We start from the raw sequence: 20,875 nt of genomic DNA, 5'->3' as shown, positions 1-20,875 counted from the left end.
TTTCTCAGTTCCCAGGTGATTCATCAAAATCTTTAGTGCAGTGAAGAAGTAGGACTAGATAAATCCGTGGAAATCACATCCAACCATCTGACAGTATACTCATGGGAAGGGGGTTTGTTGCTGTGTGGGGTGGGGGTGGTGGTGGAATGTTAACTTCCCTCTGAATTTGAATTAGATTTGTGAAGAAAGAAGTAACACTTGTTGAAAACTACCTTTTTCATGTATAGATGACCACTACAATTGAGCCTCAACTTTCAAAAGCATATGTGTATGGTCAGGGGTCATAGAATGACAGCTGGAAGGGACTTCAGAGATCATCTAGTACTTTTTCATTCATTTTACAAATGATCAAATTCAAGCCTAGAGTGGTTATGTGACTTGTCCAAGGAGACAGAGATTGTTAAAGTAACTTACATTTGATCCTCACTCCTCTGATTCCAAAGCCAGAGGTTTTTTTCTAAAGTACCACAATACCATTCAAGGAAGCCAGTGGTAGCCTTTTACTCATTAATTACAATACTTTCCAAGAAGAATAAAAGAGCAGTAGATTGAAATTATTTATTTTTTTACATTTTAGAGTGCCACTATAATTGTGGCATCAGACAATGATCTTCCCCTCTCAGGGCCTCAGTTTGCTCATCTGTCAAATGTGGGATTCAGATTAGATTTAACAAACATTTATTAGATCATCATAGCCTCACTATTCTGTTGTTTTACATTTGTGTTTTTTATTCCATTTTGGGGAAATCTGTCATACTTAAATGTAATATCTCCTGGGTCAATTAGCACCTGAATATTTTATTAAATAATACCTAGGCTGTCTAAGTAATCCTTGCTAATCCTGACTGCTCCTAGCTTGGATTTACCAGTAATTTAGTAATTATGTGGCTCTATATAAATAAATACAAATTTCTAAGTTTCAGTTATGTGACATATAATATTTGAATACTTATATTATATCACCTAAAATATACTGTGCTTCAATGTAAAGAGAGACAATTGACCTTGGAGTCAGGAGATATCACATCTGGATCTTCATTTTGATATTTACAAGTTTCTGAACATGAACAAATAAGCCTCTTCAACTCTTGAACCACCAGTTTTCTTATCTGTAAAATGGCCATAATGATAGCACCAAGAGGCAAGGGGAAGCAAGATAGCAGAGTAAAAGGAGGGAATCACCTGAGTTCTCCCAAACTGGGAAGATTGGGATAGCTGATGGTCAGAAGCAAACAAGACTTTTGAAGAGTGACAGGTAAAAGGAGAAAGAAAAGGAAAATTGGAAAAAATATGATGGAAGAAAATGCACAAATAGTAATCATAACTATAAATGGGATAAGCTCAGTCATAAAACAAAAGTGGATAGAGTGGATTAAAAGACAGAATATGACAATATGATGTTTACAAAGAACACACTTGAAGCAGAGAGGCTTACACAGAGCAAAGTTAAGGGGTTGAAAGAGAATCTTTTTTTTTCTTCAGTTGATGTAAAAAAAAAAGCAGGAGTAACACATGATCTCAGACATGGGAAAAGCAAAAAATATACCTAATTAAAAGAAGATAACCAGGGAAATGATATGTTTCCTAAAAGATGCTTTGGAGAATGAAGTAAAATCAGTAACAACATATATGCATCCAAGGGTATAGCATCCAAATTCTTAAAGGAAAAGTTAAATGAGCTAAAAGAGGAAATAGTGAAATTATACTAGTGGAGAATCTCAACTTTCCTCTCTCAGAACTGGTTAACTTTGACTAAAAAATAAACAAAAAAGAAGTTAAAGAGATGAATGGAATTATAGAAAAGTTAGATATGATAGACCTCTGGAGAAAATTGAATGAGCATAGAAAGTAATATACTTTTTCTCAGTGGTACATTACACCTCAACAAAAATTGACCATCCATCAGGGCCTTAAAACATCACAACCAAATTCAGAAAACCAGAAATACTAAATGCATTCCATTAAGATCACAATGCAATAAAAATACATTCAATAAAGTGCCATGTATACCTAGATTAAAAATTAATTGGAAACTAAATAATACAAGTCAAAGAATGAGTGGATCAAATCATAGAAACAATTGATGATTTCATTAAATAGAATATCAACAATTAGACAAATACCTAAATTCATGGGATGCAGCCAAAGCAATATACAGGGGAAAATTAATATCTCTAAATGCTTGCGTTAATAAAATAGAAAAAGAGTAGATCATTAAATTTGGCATGTAACTTAAAAAAACAGAAAAAAATAAATTAAAGTCCCCTAATTAAATATAAATTGGAAAGCCTGACAATCAAAGGAAAGATGAATAAAATTGAAAGTAAGAAAACCATTGAACTAATAAATAAAATTAGGAGCTTGTTTTATGAAAAAAAATAGATAAACCATCATTTTATTTCATTTTAGAAAGAGGAAAACTAAATTACCAATATTAAAAAATGAAAAGGGTGAAATCACCACCAATGAAGAGAAAATTAAAGCAATTATTAGTATTTCTTTTGCCCAATTATATGCCAATAAATCTAACATTCAAAGTGAAATGGATGAACTTTTACAAAAATATAAACTGCCCAGATTCACATAAGAGGAAAGAGAATACTTAAATAACATGATCTTAGGAGAAAAAAACCCACAACCTTGAAATAGTCATAAATGAGCTCCTTAAGAAAAAATTCCCAGGACTAGAAGCATTCACAAGTGAATTCTACCAAACATTTAAAGAACAATTAATTAAATACCATATACACTTTTTTGGAAAAATAGGCAAAGAACGAGTTCTAACACATTTCTTTTATGATACAATATAGTGCTAATGCCTAAACCAGGAAGAACAAAAACAGAGAAAGAAAACTATACACCAATTCCCTAATTGATATCGATGCAAAAATTTAAATTAAATTGGAGATTCCATCAATATATGACAAGGATCCTGCACAATGACCAGGTGGAATTACAACAGGAGAATCTCAATGGGCTGATAAACAACAAAGCATGGCTACCAGAGATCCAAGTTTGTATCCCTGTTCCAGCACATAGATTTATTATTAAGGGCAGGCCATCTATCCAATTCTTGTTTCAAGTTTCCCATCTGTGAAATAAGGGGGAACAATTGTCTATTCCTTTTCTCATTGGAATCTTGTGAGGAAAATGACTTTTTTGTAAATATTATAGGTTTTAAACTTGAAATACCTCACCAACCCTTTTTTGCACCTCTCTAATATAATTATCATGTAATGATGTGCATTGTAGTTTTTTGTGTGTTTCTCTTCCTTCCTCTTCCCCCACCCCTAAAAAAATGTGAGCTTTATCAGGAAGACATAGAACTTTAGGGATGAAAGAGATCATTATAAATACTACTTAAGTGTAGTTTTCAATATTTATTTAAATATAATATTATAATTATTTAATATAATATTATAAATAGCCAAATTAACCACAGAGTTCATATGAAGTAATACACTATCTAAATCCAGAGAAAGAACCAATAAATAGAAGTATATATAGAATAATTTTACAAATATGTGTGTTATGTCTAATGGAAGCCATTTCTATGATGGGAAGGAAAGAGAAAATGAATTTACATGACAATTTTATTATATATTTCAATATGGAATAGCAAGTTGTACACAATAGATTTGCAGTTTCTTGTACAATTATTTTTATTATAATATGCTATGGAAATGCTAGTTTTATCCCATAAGTGAATAAGAATTTGTTTAAATCTAGTGACTAGCTCCCCCTCCCCAAATAAAGAAGAGATATCAGTGATTACCTAGTCCAGCTCATGCCAGAAAAATAATTCTTACTAAAATCTGACTAGCTCATCTAGTCTTTGCTTAGATACCACCAATGAAGGGGTCCTGTGGACCTACTAAATCCCAAGGCAGCCTGTTCTACTTGGGCATCTCTAATTTTGGGGTAGTTTTTACTGACCTCAAGCATTAATTGACCTCTTTGTAAATGTCAACAAATGTTCTTGGTTCTGTCCTTGGGGGCCTATAGAACAGGGTCAAAATCTCTAGTTGCTTCAACCTCAGAAGATTGTTGTGAGGATCAAAAAAGATAATATTTGTAAAGCATTAAATGTGTAAAGCAATGCCTAGCACATTTGAAGGGGCTGGTAAATGCTTCTTTCCTTCGTTTCTTGCAATTCTCCTATGAAGCAGGTAGGTAGTATAATGCATAGAATGTTAGACTTTGAGTCCAGAAGACCTGAGTTTGAATCTTGTGTTATTCACTGATTAAGCATGTGAACCAATTCAGTTAGCCTCTCTCAGTGACGGTTTCCCTATCTGTTAGAGAGAGAGAGAGAGAGAGAGAGAGAGAGAGAGAGAGAGAGAGAGAGAGAGAGAGAGAGAGAAAGAGAGAGAGAGAGAAAATAATACCTATTACACAGGGTGGGTGTTTATATAGTGCTTTAAGGTTTGTAAAATGCTTTGCGCATTGACTCTTTTGATCCTCACAACAAATCTCTGTGGTACGTGGTGTTATTATTATCTCCATTTTACAGATGAGGAAACTGGAGCAAAGAGACTTTCCCAGGGTCACATAGCTAGTAAGTATTGGAGAGACAGAATTCAAATCCTGGTCTTCCCTGACTCCAAAAGTGCTATACAAATGCTAGCTATAAATATTATATGACATGGACTTTAACCATCCTAGATCATCTCCAGCTTCACTACATCATGAGATCCTGAGGGCCTTTAACATCAAATTCATCACTTTCTACTACATGATGCTATATTCAATATTTCAGTGACAAATAATGAAATCCCTGCCTTTTGTTTTTAAAACAAGAAGTCATGAATTAATAGCCACTTCCAGATTTCTTTCCCTAGGTTTCTTCCTTTTCAAATAGGGGCATAGGAAGACATTACTCAGAGAAGACTTTTCATTTAAATGTAGAGAATTTTTTGTCTTATCTTTAGGGAGACTTATTTTATCTTTCTATCCAAACAACAGGCCTTCCAGTACCAAATTGCCTCTATGGAATTAATTTAATTATTGGCTTACACGGCTTAAGCCACGTAAGAATATTTCAATACTTTAAGCCAGACACATTGCTAGAAAGCATGTCTGTCCTAAGTACCTACTGTAGGGCAAATAGACATGGGATAGAAGAGTATTTGATTCTAATTTTTGTTTCATATGTGGATCTACTCAGTCATAAGATTTATGAAAGCGAATATGGAGTCGATTGTTGTGGGAATTTTTAATATCCTTTTATTCATTTTTATTATTCAGAGCTCAGAGCCATTCTTCCTTCAACTTTTGGTTAACTGAGAGTTTATCTTCTGCTAATATTAAGCTTGCTTGAACAAAACGTGATCCACAGAATAATAGCATTAAGGAAAGAGTGACATTCCTCACATAGAAACCTAAGGGGAGTTTGAGATCTGGAAAGTGATTTAGTTATTTGTTAGTTCTCTTCCCTAACCATGTAAGGAAGGATTTCCCTGATGCCAAACTTCTTGGTTATCTTGGTGACATGTATGTCTTCCCCTTCAATCTGCCCATTGTGAATTCTCTCAATTTAGTTTCATCTGTAACCTGATTTAGTTTACCTATAGTCTGTTTAACTAAGTTTGTTTCCTTATGGGATGAATGAGATTATGACTATGTCTACTTTTTTTTACTTTTATGACATATAAGAAGCATGGGATTATGAATCTTTCTTTTCTTTAACTTTTATGGCCTGAAGAATGTACAAGACTGTGATATATAATAGAATTATGTCTCTGTTACTCTGAAATAATTTTGTCTATAATAAGCCTTGTTAGAATCCTAATCTTTGTTCAGGTTTACTTTTTTGTCTGAGACATGCTCCTTTGCTCCACCATAAAATCTCTATAATTTCTGCATTGTGGTAAATATATTTCATCATTAGTTAACTTCTGCACAAACACAAAAAGGCAATACTAATCCCATAACAATATCAAACAACTTTGGAGCTTTTGTGATGGGGAAATTAAAGGACTGACTATGGCTCTCCTAAAGATCATGAATGATGAACTCTTCGAGCTAAAACGGTAGTTTGAAAGAGCAGTCTAATGACAAAATAACACATTGGGAACCTGAAGGGTATGGAGTTTTTGAAACCCCTGCTGTCTAAGATCTACACTTGGAGAGCAGCTGCTTTTGGCAACTTTCTAAGATTGTGAGTATTGGAGAAAGTAAAGGGAGTTTCCTCACCAAAGGAATACCTATATCAGTATAACAGCTGTGGTAGCGTACAGGATTTTCAAGGAGAACTAACACCTCTGGCATAAGGGTGTGATGTTCTATTTCCAGAGCTGCTCATCTACCTTTGGTATTCACCTGTCACCCAACCTCTGTCTTAAAGAAACTGTAGCAAATACACTGGCCACATCCTGGTCAGTCATCTTGGCAGACAGGATAAACCAGTCTAAGGGTAACAAACAGGTCTCAAACCCATTGATGAGTCAGGGGGATGTTTACCCCAAGCATGTGAAGACTTCCCTTGGAGGAATGGGTGGATGAAGACACTTTGTTCCCATGGCCATGAAGGTGACTGAAGCATGTTCTGTGGAGAGGTTAGAGATTGGTCAGACATGGATACTGTCAAGGTCATCCACTGCATCTCAGGCCATCACCGGTCCTCTTAATTTTTGTCTTGTCACTGTACATCAATGACTCAGGAAGGGAGAGCAAGGCTGAAACTTTGTGTATCTCTGCCTCACTTAATTCTTTTTTTGCAGGTCAATGAGGGTTAAGTGACTTGCCCAGGGTCACACAGCTAGTAAGTGTAAAGTGTCTGAGGCCAGATTTGAACTCAGGTTCTCCTGAATCCAGGGCCAGTGCTTTATCTGCTGCATCACCCAGCTGCTCCCTGCCTCACTTAAATTTGATTGACAGGCAAGTCAAAGCATCGCTCCATAATATCATTGGCCCGCTTCAAAAATGAAGGGCAAAACAACAACAAGCAAAAATGAGGGGTAGACAAAAATAACAACAATAATGAATAAAGGATCAATTCCCTATCCTGAAATCATTAAATAAATAGTACTGGTGAAACTCAAACCGCAAATCCAGAATTTGGCTATAATTTCTAGTCACTCAAGAATTTGTGATTTGGAATGAGAGCAGGTCATTATTTTCTTATTTGAGCATACCTTTTTATCCCAAATCAACTCTGGCTTGTATTGAGTGACCACTGACATCTGTGAAATTAATTTTTGTAAGGCCCAGTTTTTGGTTTGTTTATACTTTTGTTTTTGTGGGATATTTAAATAGGAATTGTTTTCCTACAAGCAGCCTGATTTACAGTTTGTATGATAATGTGTGTGTGTGTGTGTGTGTGTGTGTGTGAAACTTTACAGAAAGGATTTTTTCCTTCCAGATTGATTTTGTTTGGTGTTGATGAATCCTAAGGCCATCTCCTTTGCTCCATTTCTTACATTGCACATGAATGGATGCTACGTTAGGAAAGGAGTGGGAAAATGTGGAAAACTTCTTTGAATTAGAAAGTTTCAGGTGGGTTTTGTTGTTGTTGTGTTGTTATTAATTCTGTCTCAGAAACAGGGTATTTTACTCTGCATTCTAGAAGGCACTTTTCTTTTTTTTCTTTTCTTTTTTTTTTATAAGAAGCAGATTCTCTTTAGATTCACAATTTTGTTTCTTCCAAGTCATATTCTGATTTTAAAAAAAATTAATTTTGTCTTCTTTCCCTTTTTGTAGATAGTGGTGAAACAAGCTTCTCTAAACTTGGCTACATGAAAATATTATGCAAATGCTGAATTTGTTAGTATATTTCTTAAACGTGTAAATGCTAGGGGGCAGCTGGGTGGCGCAGTGGATAGAGCACCAGCCCTGAAGTCGGGAGGACCTGAGTTCAAATATGGCCTCAGACACTTTAACACTTATTAGCTGTGTGACCCTAGGCAAGTCACTTAACCCCAATTACCTCACCAGAAATTTTTTAAAAAAATGTTTTTTAAGTGTAAATGCTACTATATATATCATTATGTATGTATGTATGTAGACCTCCACCAGTTGCGGACGACCATGGATCAGTGCCTTGAAAAGCCACAGGCCACAGTGTGGCTGTGCAGTCCGATACAGGAGCCGCAGCTCCTGAGTGACTTATAACCGGTAATTGCCGCATCCCATGTTGTATCTACCCCAGAGGAGTAGCTGGAGTGTCCTCTCCAGGGCGCTGGCCTGGGCGGATCAACTGGAAAACAAGCTGTTGCCCATGCAGCAGGGTTTAATGACTTGGAATAGTAGTCTTTTGCTGAAATACTATATATCTATGTTATCTATGTATATATGCATATATACGTATATATTATGTTGTGTGTGTGTATATATATATATATATATATATATATATATATGTATGTATGTATATATATATATGTATGTATGTATGCCCAGACACAGACACAATACTATTGTATTGAATATATCAATCCAATAGGTCATTGTTGCTACAATTCTGAATATTTCCTAATTACATTATTAATGTACATACTTGTGAAGTAATCTCTAAAAAAGATGGGAATTAAACATATGTTGAAAACTATCTCTACATGTAACTGGAAAATAATAAAATACTTTTATTTTTAAAAAGATGGGAATTAGGATAATTGAATACTACTCTGATGCTTTTGTAGTTGAAAAGAATTAAGGTTTTCTAAAATTAGGAGCAAACACTAAGAATAAGAACATTTGGCAGTAAAGTGAAAGGATCAGGGGATTGTACAATTAAGCCCATTGATACTAAGATAGCTGAATCCACTTGGGAAATTTTTCATCTCTAGCCAGAGACACTCCTAAGGAATTGACAGTGAGGAGTCATTTCTGAGAATTTCATACTTGTCCAATCTCTGAGCATGAGGAATCACTTTAAGAGATAAAAGTTCTTCTAATAAAAAGAGACATTTCTATACTGCATGTCACAATTAAATTCAGGAACCCCATTTCATCTATACGTATGATGCAGGCCATGCCCCCTGTCATAGAGAGATACCATAGACCCCTAAACTAGCATTTTTTCTGGACATGAGCCATGTGCCCTAGGAAAACAATCCTGAGAGACTTGGATTGAATAGACAAGAGTACATGGGAAGGCCCTGAGCCAGACAAAGTAACAAGAGTGACAAATACCCTAAAGAGTGTAGCTTCAGTGGCCATGAATAAACTCATAGAGAGGGGCAGCTAGGTGGCACAGTGGATAAGGCACAGGCCCTGGATTCAGGAGAATCTGAGTTCAAATCAGACCTCAGATACTTGACACTTACTAGCTGTGTGACCCTGGGCAAGTCACTTAACCCTCATTGCCCTGCAAAAATACAAAAATAAATAAATAAATAAACTAGTAAGTAACAGCAATATTGTTCAATGAAGAACTATGAATGATAGCTATTTTCAGCAATATAATGGTTCAAGACAAGCCCAAAGGACTAATGATGATGAATTGAACACAGACTGAAGAATGCTATTTTTCACTCTTAAATTTTCTTCTATTCAAGTCTTCTTATACAAAATGACTAATATGGAAATGTACATAAATGCACATGTATAACATATCTGATTGATTATCACCTCAGGAAGGGGAGAAGGGAATGAAGGAGAGATAGAATTGGGAACTCAAAACTTTAGATAAAAATGTTTAATAAAGATTGTATTTATATGTATATATATGTACATGCATATACATGTACACATATAAAAACATCACTACATACACACATATCTGTGTGTATGTATGTGTGAACTCTAAGAGCTAGTAAACCGGGGCAGCTAGATACACAGTGGATAGAGCACCAGCCCTGGAGTCAGGGTCAGGAGTACCTGAGTTCAAATATGGCCTCAGACACTTAATACTTACTAGCTGTGTGACCCTGGGCAAGTCACTTAACCCCAATTGCCTCACTAAAAAAAAAAAAAAAAAGGGTTAGCAAACCACATAATACAAAAGTGAAGAAATCTTGAAATTGTATTGAAAAGGTTTGTTTCTAACTTTCAGGAGCACAATGAACTAAAGTAAAAAAAGTGAATGTTAAACTGGGAAGACCCAGAACTGTACTAAAGAAGAAATTCTGCCAATGTTTTTAGGATGCTGACAGAACATGATGCCTTGCCTGATTAACTGTTCACACTTCCATCTAGGAAAAAATATGCTGACTTTTTTCCCCCAATAAAACTGAAGTGATATCATCAATTTCAAATCCTTCACAGTCTTTTAGACACTACACTTCAATATATAGGCTTTTACAGGATTTCATGGCCTGTACACCATCTAATCCTTCATCTCTACCCAAACATTTCATGTGTATAGCAAGAGACATTTTATAATGATTGAACTATTCCCCTTCTTCAGCTGATGTGCAGAATTGCAGAGCGTTTGGCAAGACACTGTTGTATTCCCACCAGAGAACTAGAATCCAAAGTAATCAGTCACATAAATATTCAAACAATAGAGCATTGATTTCTCAGCAAATAATAGTGCCAACATTTGATTGTTAGAACCAAGTTACTTTGTCTGTCTCCCTTAGCATCATTTATATAGTATTGGTACTGTTCATTTCTAACTCTCCTTGCCTCTAGAACTTATCTGATTCCATCCTCATTGAAGGATGGGAACTAGCAGGAAATGGCTTGTATAATTGGGTAGTTTTCCTGGATTCTTTCAAGAATTAGTTCTAGTCCTTTAAGAGCTTAAGTAGGATGCTAATCCTCCCCCACCAGGTGCAAGTGACTTCCCTTCTCAATTGCCTTCCATCTACTTCCTATGTTTCTTGTGGGGAACTAGATATTTATATGTCTTCTTCCCTATTAGAATGTGAATTCCTTGAGAACAAGGGCTGTTTGTGCCTCTCTTTGGACCTCTAGTGATTAGCACAGTGCAAGGCCCAGAGTGATGCTTAATAAGTGATTATTGATTTAAATACTCAGAACAACACTCTTCACAGCCAGGACATTAGATTCCCCAAAGCCTCTGCTCATACTCACAACCTCCAGAGTTCCTGTTGAAATCCAAATTAATATAGTCTTAATTTGCTTTAATAATTTCATTCTCCAAAAGTCTAAGTAGACATTAACACATTGTACTATAGAGTCAGTGTCCACAAAACCTTTGACAAGATACAGTATGGATCAGAATCATATAGTATAGATTTTTTTTTAGTGAGGCAATTGGGGTTAAGTGACTTGCCCAGGGTCACACAGCTAGTAAGTGTTAAGTGTCTGAGGCCAGATTTGAACTCAAGTACTCCTGACTCCAGGGCCAGTGCTCTATCCACTGTGCCACCTAGCTGCCCCTAGTATAGATTTTAATAGGGATAAACATAAAATCTTATACATAAGGGTTTTATCATCATAACAAATAAAATAATTGGGTGTGAATGTATCGCTATCCATTGGAAGGAAATCTGGAGATTTTAGGGGACTACAAAGTCAATATAATTAAGCAGCCTGATATAGCATCCAAGAAAGCCAATGTGCTATTAAGCTTCACATAAATAGCAGTACAGTGTACATTTGTAGGGAGGTGATAGTGTCTTTTCTGATTTGGTCAGAACCTCCCTAGAATAGTGTATACAGTTCTGGGATCCACATTTTAGGAAGGACATTCATTAATTGGAGAGTGTCCGCAGAATTGGAGCTAGGATGTCAAAGGGCATGAAAATCATCTGGCCAAAGCAACTAGGGATGTTTAACCTAGGGAAGAAAAGACAAGATCACTAGCTTCAGGTATTTGAAGTACTCTCAGGTGGTAGAGAGATTAATCTGTTCTGCTTATACCCAGAGGGCAGAACTAGGAACAATAGATCAAAGTTCCTAACAGGTAATTGTAGGTTTATTCAAAAAGAAAAAGAAAATAATCAAACAAAAATTTCCTAACAATTAGTACTCAAAAAGTGGCATGGGGTGTCTTAGGAAACATTGGATTCTATATCACCGAAGGTCATCAAGAAAAGTCTGGATGGTCATTTGTTGTTCCTTTGTTCTTGAAGACCAATGACATCACGAGGGTGATGTCTCAACTTGCACTGGAATTGTATTTTCATGAGCCCTAGCTGTGCAAAGTCATCAGCTTCACTTTCTCTTTCAATGTCATTGGAGCTTATTGACAAGACAAAAGTCAAGATGATTGGCAATGGCCCAGACTGATTTGTCAGATATAGTGTAATGGGATGCTTGCTATGTTATAGATTGGACCAAGTCTCTCTCTCTCTCTCTCTCTCTCTCTCTCTCTCTCTCTCTCTCTCTCTCTCTCTCTCTCTCTCTCTCTCTCTCTCTCTCTCTCTCTCTCTGTCATCACTTGGATTCAAGTAGAATTAATGATAACATGCAAATATAAATATATGCCTGGACATATCATCAAATCATTTCATCAGTATAGGAGTTCTATTAAAGAAACTTCTTGTGCCAGGGGATATGGCAACTGTTTTGCAACTTAATATCTTTAAAGAGCCAGAAAAGAACTCTGAAATATTGAATGAATTGCTTGGGGTATGTTCAAAAGGTAAGACTTTAACTTAGGTCTTCCTGTCTGAGGCTAATCTGTGAATTATGCCAGAGTGACATTTATATTATTCATTCATTACAAAGTTTTTTTCCCCCTCTCGACAAACCTACCAAGTAGATAGTGAAGTATTATTACCATTATTTTATAGATAAAAAATCTGAAGCAGAGTGATGTCCAGTGATTAAACAAGTGTTTTACAGGTTTAAGTATGTCAAAGTCAAGATCTAAGGAGACAGACATGGTCATAGATTAAGCATGTTGCAACCATTATCTGTCTACCTACTTTTGTTGTTGTTCAGTCATTTTTCAGTCATATCTGACTGTTTGTGACTTCATTTGGAAGTTTCTTGGTAAAGATACTGGAATGGTTTGCCATTTCTTTTTCCAGGTCATTTTACAGATAAGGAAATGAGGAAAATAGTAACATCTAGCAAGTTTCTGAGCCTGAATTTAAACTCAGGAAAATGAGTTCTCCTGAATACAGGTGTGACACTCTATCCACTGTGCCACCTAGCACCATCTATCTGTAATAAAAAGAATAATATTAGAGAACTGGATCTGGAAAAAGAAAGACCTGAATTCAAAATCTGTTTTACTCAGGGCAAATCAATTAAACTCCATTTTCCTTCTCTCTCTCTCTCTCTCCCTCTCTCTCTCTCTCTCTCTCTCTCTCTCTCTCTCTCTCTCCATCCATCCATCCTCCATCCATACACCCACCCACTCACCCACCCATCCATTTGTCCATTTATTTATTTATATTTCACGTGTGCAATTTTGTAAAACATTACTGTATTAGTCATCTTGTATAAGAAAACTTGAATAAAAGAAAGTGAAAAATCAGCATGCTTCAGTCTATGTTCAATCAATATTGGTTCTTTCTTTGAAGGTGGATAGTATGCTTCATCATTAGTCCTTTGGGATTGTCTTGGATCATTGTATTGCTGAGAATAGTTAAGTCATTCACAGTTTTTCATCAAACAATATTGCTGTCACAACATTGTCCTAGTTCTGCTCACTTTACCACACATCAGTTCCTATAAGTCTTTCCAGGCCTTTCTGAAATTGTTCTGCTTGTCATTTCTTATAGCACAATAATATTCCATCACCATCATATACCAGAGCTTGTTTAGGCATTCCCCAATTGATGGGCATTCCTTTGATTTCCAATTCTTAGCCACCACAAAAGAGCTGCTATAAATATTTTTGTACAAATAGGTGTTTTTCTTTTTGTTTCTTTATTTGCTTGATTTTCCTCAACTGTAAAATGGGGATAATAATAGCACCCTACTTCCCAGGGTTGTTGTAAAGATCAAATTAGATAACATTTGTAAAGAACTTTTCACTGTGCCTGTTATAGTAAATATTATGTGCATACAATCTATAAAAATAATAATCTATTTATAATAAAAATAATACATAACAGCAAAATAGCATAATAATAATAATAATAATAATAGTTAATAATAACAATAAATAGTTGTTGTTTTCAGAGCTGGCATGTATATAGTACCTATTATGCCAGGCATTATGTGAAGTACTTTACATTTACACATTTTTTTTTTTATAATTTGATCCTTACTACAACTTGAGATAGATGCTATTATTATTCCCATTTGATAGTTGAGGAAAATGAGGCAAATTAAGTTTAAGTAATTTGCCCTATTTGCCCTGAGTCATATAGCTAATAAGTTTCTGAAGCCAGTTTTGAACTCAGGTCTTTCTATTTCCAGACTTAGTACTCTACTGTGCCATCTAACTGCCCATTAATCAGTCAATCAATAAAAATTTGTTAAGTGCCTAAGACCCAGGATACAAAAAGAAAACAGTTTTTTGCCATGAAGAAGTTTACATTGTAATGAGGGAGACAACATGTAAAGAAATATATACAGAACATGATATACACAGGATAAATAAACAGAGGGAGGGTCCTAGGATTAAGAAGAATTGGGGAAGATTTCCAATAAAAGATGGCATTTTATTTGGGATGTAAAGGTTAAGTCAGATAGGTCAATAGGTACAGAGGAAGAGAGAGAACTTTCCAGGCATGGGAGATAGAGAAAATTCTTAGAGCCAGAGATGGAGTGTTTAGTCCATGGAACAACTAGGAGGCTAGATTAAAGAATACATTTTGGGGAGGAAGGTGCAAGAAGACTGGAAAGATAGTATGGGGCTGAAAAGACAGTACAGGGCTAGATTATGAAGGGCTTTGCATGCTGATCAAAGCATTTTATATTTGATCCTGGAGGCAATGGGAACCCCTTAGAGTTTATGGAGCAGGAGCAGGTTGTGGGTTATATGATAACATCTGTGCTTTAAGAAAAATAATTCCAGTGATTGAATGGAGGATGGATTAGAGTAGGGAGCGATGATGCAAATCGACCCACTAGCAGATTGTTAATATAGTCCAGGCATGAGGTGATAAGAGCCTGCACTAGAGTAGTGGCAGTATTAGAGGAAAAAAGGGAACATAACTATCTCTCTCTCTTTGTCTGTCTGTCTGTCTCTGTCTGTCTACCTATGTCTCTATTTATTATGTATTTGCTTTCCTATGTGCATTGTTTGCTTTAACAAAAATATCTGTCATTAATCTGTCTTTCCCAGTAATGATATACAAGATTTAGATAAGAAATATCTACTGCATAGATCTGAGATTCTGTTTGCTAGTTATGTTATCCCAGCTCAGATTTTCTCTTGAATTCACTCCATGCCCTGGTTCCCAAGTAGGAGATTACTCACCTGTGGACCACAAATGACTGTGACAGAAACAGAGAATCCCCAAAGCTGCTAACTAACAACCTCCCATAGATACAGTATATAGTGCCATAGACACCATCCCCAGATAGGGGATTAAGGCAAATCCTAGACCAACATAGCTGAGCAGCTACAAGTTCTTCAGAGCCTTATCTGTGTAGGAGAGTTTCAGCAGAAACAGATTCCATTTCTTGGGAGCTTAAGGGACTCAGGGGAAACAGAATTGAGAAACATGGGGAACAGATAAAAGCTTTGTGTATGTATGCAGTTCTCAGAGTTCTTTCTTTTATTCTTCAGCTCTTATGAGAGATTTCTAGATTCTCACATAGGGCAGGGGCAGCAAGGCACCAATGGTAATGGTCTAAGATTTCTGTTTCAGGAAGTTGTATTATATCAGCTCCTGTTTTCCAAGACTTCCATAGCCTGAGATTTGATCTGAGGGTGGTCAGAAACACATTAAATGAGGAAGAATTGAGCACTCCTTAAATCCATGGTGGCCATGGTTTTAAGTAGATAGCAGCGCAGTGGAGTTGGGTGTGGGAGAGGCATGAATTGTCATTTATTGAAAATCTTCCTGGATATTAAAATGGAGTATAAGACAACCTTTTCCATCCATACTTCTCTTGAATTCATTTTGGTTTTATCCCTAATCCTAAGAGGGGTTGAAATCACAACTTCCTTATTCCTGCCTGTGATACATGTGTGCTCGAGTGGATTGGGTCTATTTCCCCACTACCCAAAGGGATGTATAAGGGTAAGAGGGATGAATTTCAGGAGTTGGTTAGAGGAGGGAGAGGACTCAAAATATGAACACTTTTTTGTACATGTTTCCCTCTGTTCAATAAACTACATACATACAATACCAAAAGAGTCACAGTATATGCATACTGTAACATGTAGTCTACAGCACTGTCATATGTCTCACCTACTTGCCCAATTGCTTCATATACTGCAAAAAAACTCTAACAAAGATTAGACCATTCTGACCAAGCCCCAGTAGTACTAAAGGCAGACATTTAAGTACTTACTGATCTGGGTTGAATCTCTGATGGCCATCTATGTTGCATAGCCTCACCTGAGTTCCTCTGTCTCTGTACTCATTAATCATATCTGGTTCACCACACCATCTGTTGTCCTCTGCCCCAAGCTTATTGCTCTCACAACTGTACAGGGAACAAAGTATCTAAATGTTATGAAAGGTTGTCATGTGGAAGCAAAAGCAGTCTTGTTTTATACAGTCCCATAGGGCGTGTGTGTGTGTGTGTGTGTGTGTGTGTGTGTGTGTGTGTGTGTGTGTTGGGGGGAATCAGGAAGGGAGGGAAGGAGAGACAGAAACAGAGAAAGAAAGAGAGGGTGTGGCAGTAATGTATGGTTATGTGTGTATGAGAGAGAAAGACAGTTACAGAGAGAGAGAGACTTTGATTTTGCCTCATTCAACTAAAGAGAAAACTTTTCTAATACTTCTTTTCAACCAGTACAAAATGAATTCTATGAACACCAGAAGTATTTCCATTTTTGTATTTGTATTTTCATCTCCTAACACAGAGCCTGATTCATAATATATGTTTAAAATGATTTTTGAATTGAATTCAATAAAAATAATCAAATTGAATTAATACAAAAATAGACTGCTTTGCCTTGGGATTTCTCATACCAAGATATCTTCACCAGAAATTATAGGAGCCACTTTTCAGGGATCAGAGAAATCACAGAATTTCAGAGTTTGAAAGGATCTTAAAGGTCATTAAACACAATACTTATTGAATGCTATCCCTTCTATAGATCCTCCTCATCTTCTCCATAAAGGCTGGATGTCCTCTTATTAGGTAGGTCATAGAGGTAATATCTGTTCCTCTAAATGTTACATTAGCTGTCTTCTAGGGTCCCTTTCAATCCTGTTCTGTAACTTTGTGAGTATATACTTTCCAATCTATATTTCTCTTTAAATAATAGCATTCAGGTCTAGTCCATTCTCCCCCAAAGATTTCCCTCCAGCACTTGGGACTAGCCTATCCTCCCCTAAATATTTTCCTTGAGTTTCAATTTGGAAACATTTCACCAATGGTGAAAAATCTATCACATACTGTGAATTGGCATATGCATATCGTGTAAGACAGCTAGTATTATGAAATTATAATAGTCATTACAATAATGACAATAACAATAAACACATACAAAACCATTCCACTCACCCTAGAGGAAGACCAAAGATGCCAGTTCTGCAATATACAGGTATCTTGACTGCAAAAACAAAATTATCCCTGGGTTACAAATGAAATTAAAAAGAAAATATTAGTTCCTAAGGCAAAATACCAATAAATAAATACTAACAAATGGAAAGAGTTGTTTGGCAGTTATTTTTTATTATCATTAAAATATGTCTTTGCCACTGAGCTTTACCTATTGATTTCCTGTTTTTCATTCTCAGAATCACTGGTACAGGGCAGCTACGAGGCACAGTGGATAGAGCACTGGTTCTGGATTCAGGAGGACCTGAGTTCAAATCCAGCCTCAGACACTTGACACTAGCTGTGTGACCCTGGACAAGTCACTTAACCCCAATTGCCTCACACACACACAAAAACCAAAAAACAAAACAAATCAAAAACACAGAATCACTGGTACAAACTTATAGGACTCTGCTTTTCTTAAATGTATAATAAATAAATAAATAAATGTGGGAAGACATACTGGCTTCTTCTCACTCACATGTTCTAATTGTCTAGAGTGTACTTGCACATACCTGGATTCCAAGTAAATATAAGTTGAAGAACCTAGTTTTTAGAATTTAATTTATGAGACAGAGTATGCTCCCCAAATCTGACACCCTTTGTACATGAAAGGTCATTTTCTAGCCTTGGAGTGCTTAATGAAGCCCTTATAAGGCACATGATTATGCTATTCACTGAGAGGTTTATGAAATTTCATTAGATGAAGATTGTACCAATCTGAGGACATATTTCAAAGGAAGGGGAAAAATGTGTGGCTAACGACATCTTTAGGAGATTAAAAAAATGAGTAGGCAGGTTGAAGACAGCTTTAATGACAAACTTCAAAGAACTAAAACAGATTCTAAAACAACTTTTGAGGATGTTTTGAATACAGAAGAAGGAGTAATAAGAAGAATAAGAAAAGAAGAGGAAAAGAAGAAGAAGAAGAAGAAGAAGAAGAAGAAGAAGAAGAAGAAGAAGAAGAAGAAGAAGAAGAAGAAGAGTGGTAGTAGAAGTGGTGGTTATGGTAGCATTAGTAAGTACTTTTTGGTTTGTCTATCCCATCTCAAGTCCAACCTCCTGTAAGAATCCTTTGCCAATCACCTTTCTTGCTGTTGCCACCTCATGGATATTACCTGTAATTTATCCTGTATACATTTTGTTTGTACATAGTTGTTTCCATATTATTCCCCCCATTAGACTGGGAATTCCTTGGGAGCAGAGCCTATCTTTCGCTTTTCTTTGTACCTTCAGGTTTATCCCAATGCCTGTCACACAGTAGGTGCTTAATAATGTTTATTGGCTCTCTGATACTAATAAATGCTTATTGTTGAGTTGACTTTATATATTCTCTCATTAAATCCTTGAAACAACCTTGTGAGCTAGGTGCTATTTTTCTTCTCAATTTCAGATAAAAAAACAAACAAACCAACAACAAAAACCTGAACCTATGAGAGATGATATGACTTAACCATGGTCATAAGTAGTAGGTTGCTTAGACAAGATCTTCTTGAATACAAGTCCAACATTCTGCCCACTGCAATGACTATTTGTCTCAATAATAATAAACATGAAACCGGCCCTTAAAGAATTTATAATCCAATTAAGAATATAGGGAATTCACAAACTAGAGGCAACATAAATCTGAATATGCTACTTGTATAAGAAAAGTACAAAGGGACATGAGATCACTTGAAGAAAGTAATATACTCAGATAAGGAGAACAGAATACTTCATGGCAGAAGTATAATTTCAGGTGGATTTTGAAGGAGAGGTAAGAGAAAGACTACATTCCAGGCATAGATAATGATATTACCAAATACTAAGAGTCCCATACACAGACAACTTCTCAATTTCTATTAATGGTACCACCACAGGCTGAGTCATGCAGGTTTCCAGACTTAAATCATTGATATAAAACTGAAAGGGGCCTTTGAGGCTGCCTAGTCCAATCTCCTCATTTACAGATGAAGAAAATGATGCCCATTGAAGTTGCCAAAGGCCACGTAGGTAGTTACTAATTGAGATAGGTTTTGTACCCAGGTACTCTGGCTCCAAATTCAGTGTTCTTTCTACTATCCTAAAAAGGCTCTGATTCAGTCATTATTGACTCTTCCCTTTCCCATATCATTGTCAAATCCTGTGACTTCTATATTTACAATTCTTTTTTATATTTAGCTCCTACTTCCACTTCCGCTGTTCATGACATATATCAGGTCTTCATCACATCTTGCCTGGATTATTGTAATAACTTCCTAATTGCTCTCTAATCTTTCCCTGTTCCAATCAATCTTTCACAGTAGTGCTTGAGTAATCCTCACAGTAGACTCCTTCTCTCACTTTAAATCATCAATGACTATCTGCTGCCAAGCAAAATAAAAACTGCTTCTTCTTGCATTCAGGCTACAAAACAATCTTCCATAACTCAACTTGTTATTTTTTTTTACATTTTTGACTTTTCGACTTTATATTCTTACTAAACAAGGTTACTAAATTTCCCTCATTCTCATTCCATGCCTGCTTTGATTCAAACTGCCTTTATACTTGGAATGAACTGCTCCTCCTAATGTCCCTTCTTTGTCTGTTATGATTCCTACTCCTAGAAATACTTCCTCTGACATATCTAACTTTGGAAGTCCTTCCCTTCAAGGGCTAACTCAAATGTCACTTCTACCATAACACTTTCTCTGCTATATCAAAGTTGCAGTTATTTTCCCTTCAGTTTCTATAGTATGTTTTCTAAACCTTTCCTTGAGTAGTTCATCAGATCATAGATTTAAAGCTGAAAGGAATCTTAGAGGATAGAAATTCTAACCCCTCATTTTACAGATGAAAAAAATAAGGCCTAAGGTGGCTAAATGACCTCCTTGAAATCAAACAGTAAGTAAAAAACAGAGCAAGGATTCAATAACAGCTCCCCAGAATTCAAATCTGGAACACTCTTCATAACACACATTCTACTGGAGAATAAACACTAGCTATTTGTATAAAGAATTTATTTCCATCTTGGATTCTAAGCTCCTTGAGGATTAGACCTATGTAAATTCATCTCTGTATTTCTTCAACATGTAGAATAGAGTCATGGGCAGAATAGATGATTTTTTAAAAGTTTAATGTCTTGAATTGGGGAAGGTAGGAAACTAACACTTGCCTGAGTAACGGCAGGCCCTGCAGGAACAAAACAAAATACAAAACAAAACAAAAAACAACAACATATATATCCATCCATGAGTCAAAGGCACTACAAGAAAGGAGTTCACAGGTTAAGTTGACCTTTGTTTTTCGTGACTACAGTTGTGGCTGCCCAGTTTATGAGAGTTCTTCCATTATAGAAACTTTATTTTACAGCATATCATTCTACAAATGATTAAGAAACATATTAGAGGTAGTTAGGTGGCACAGTGGATAGAGCACT

General features: G+C 36.0%; 1 pseudogene; it reads right to left on the bottom strand.

The window, feature by feature from the left end:
• Positions 1–1,550: 1,550 nt before the first annotated feature.
• On the bottom strand, positions 1,551–19,347 carry LOC122746083 (annotated as a pseudogene).
• Positions 19,348–20,875: the final 1,528 nt, after the last annotated feature.

The sequence above is a fragment of the Dromiciops gliroides genome, chromosome 1 (assembly GCF_019393635.1).
Source record: "Dromiciops gliroides isolate mDroGli1 chromosome 1, mDroGli1.pri, whole genome shotgun sequence".
Taxonomy (NCBI): domain Eukaryota; kingdom Metazoa; phylum Chordata; class Mammalia; order Microbiotheria; family Microbiotheriidae; genus Dromiciops; species Dromiciops gliroides.
The sequence above is the reverse complement of the archived record's forward strand: the minus strand, read 5'-3'. Positions and strand labels throughout refer to the sequence as shown.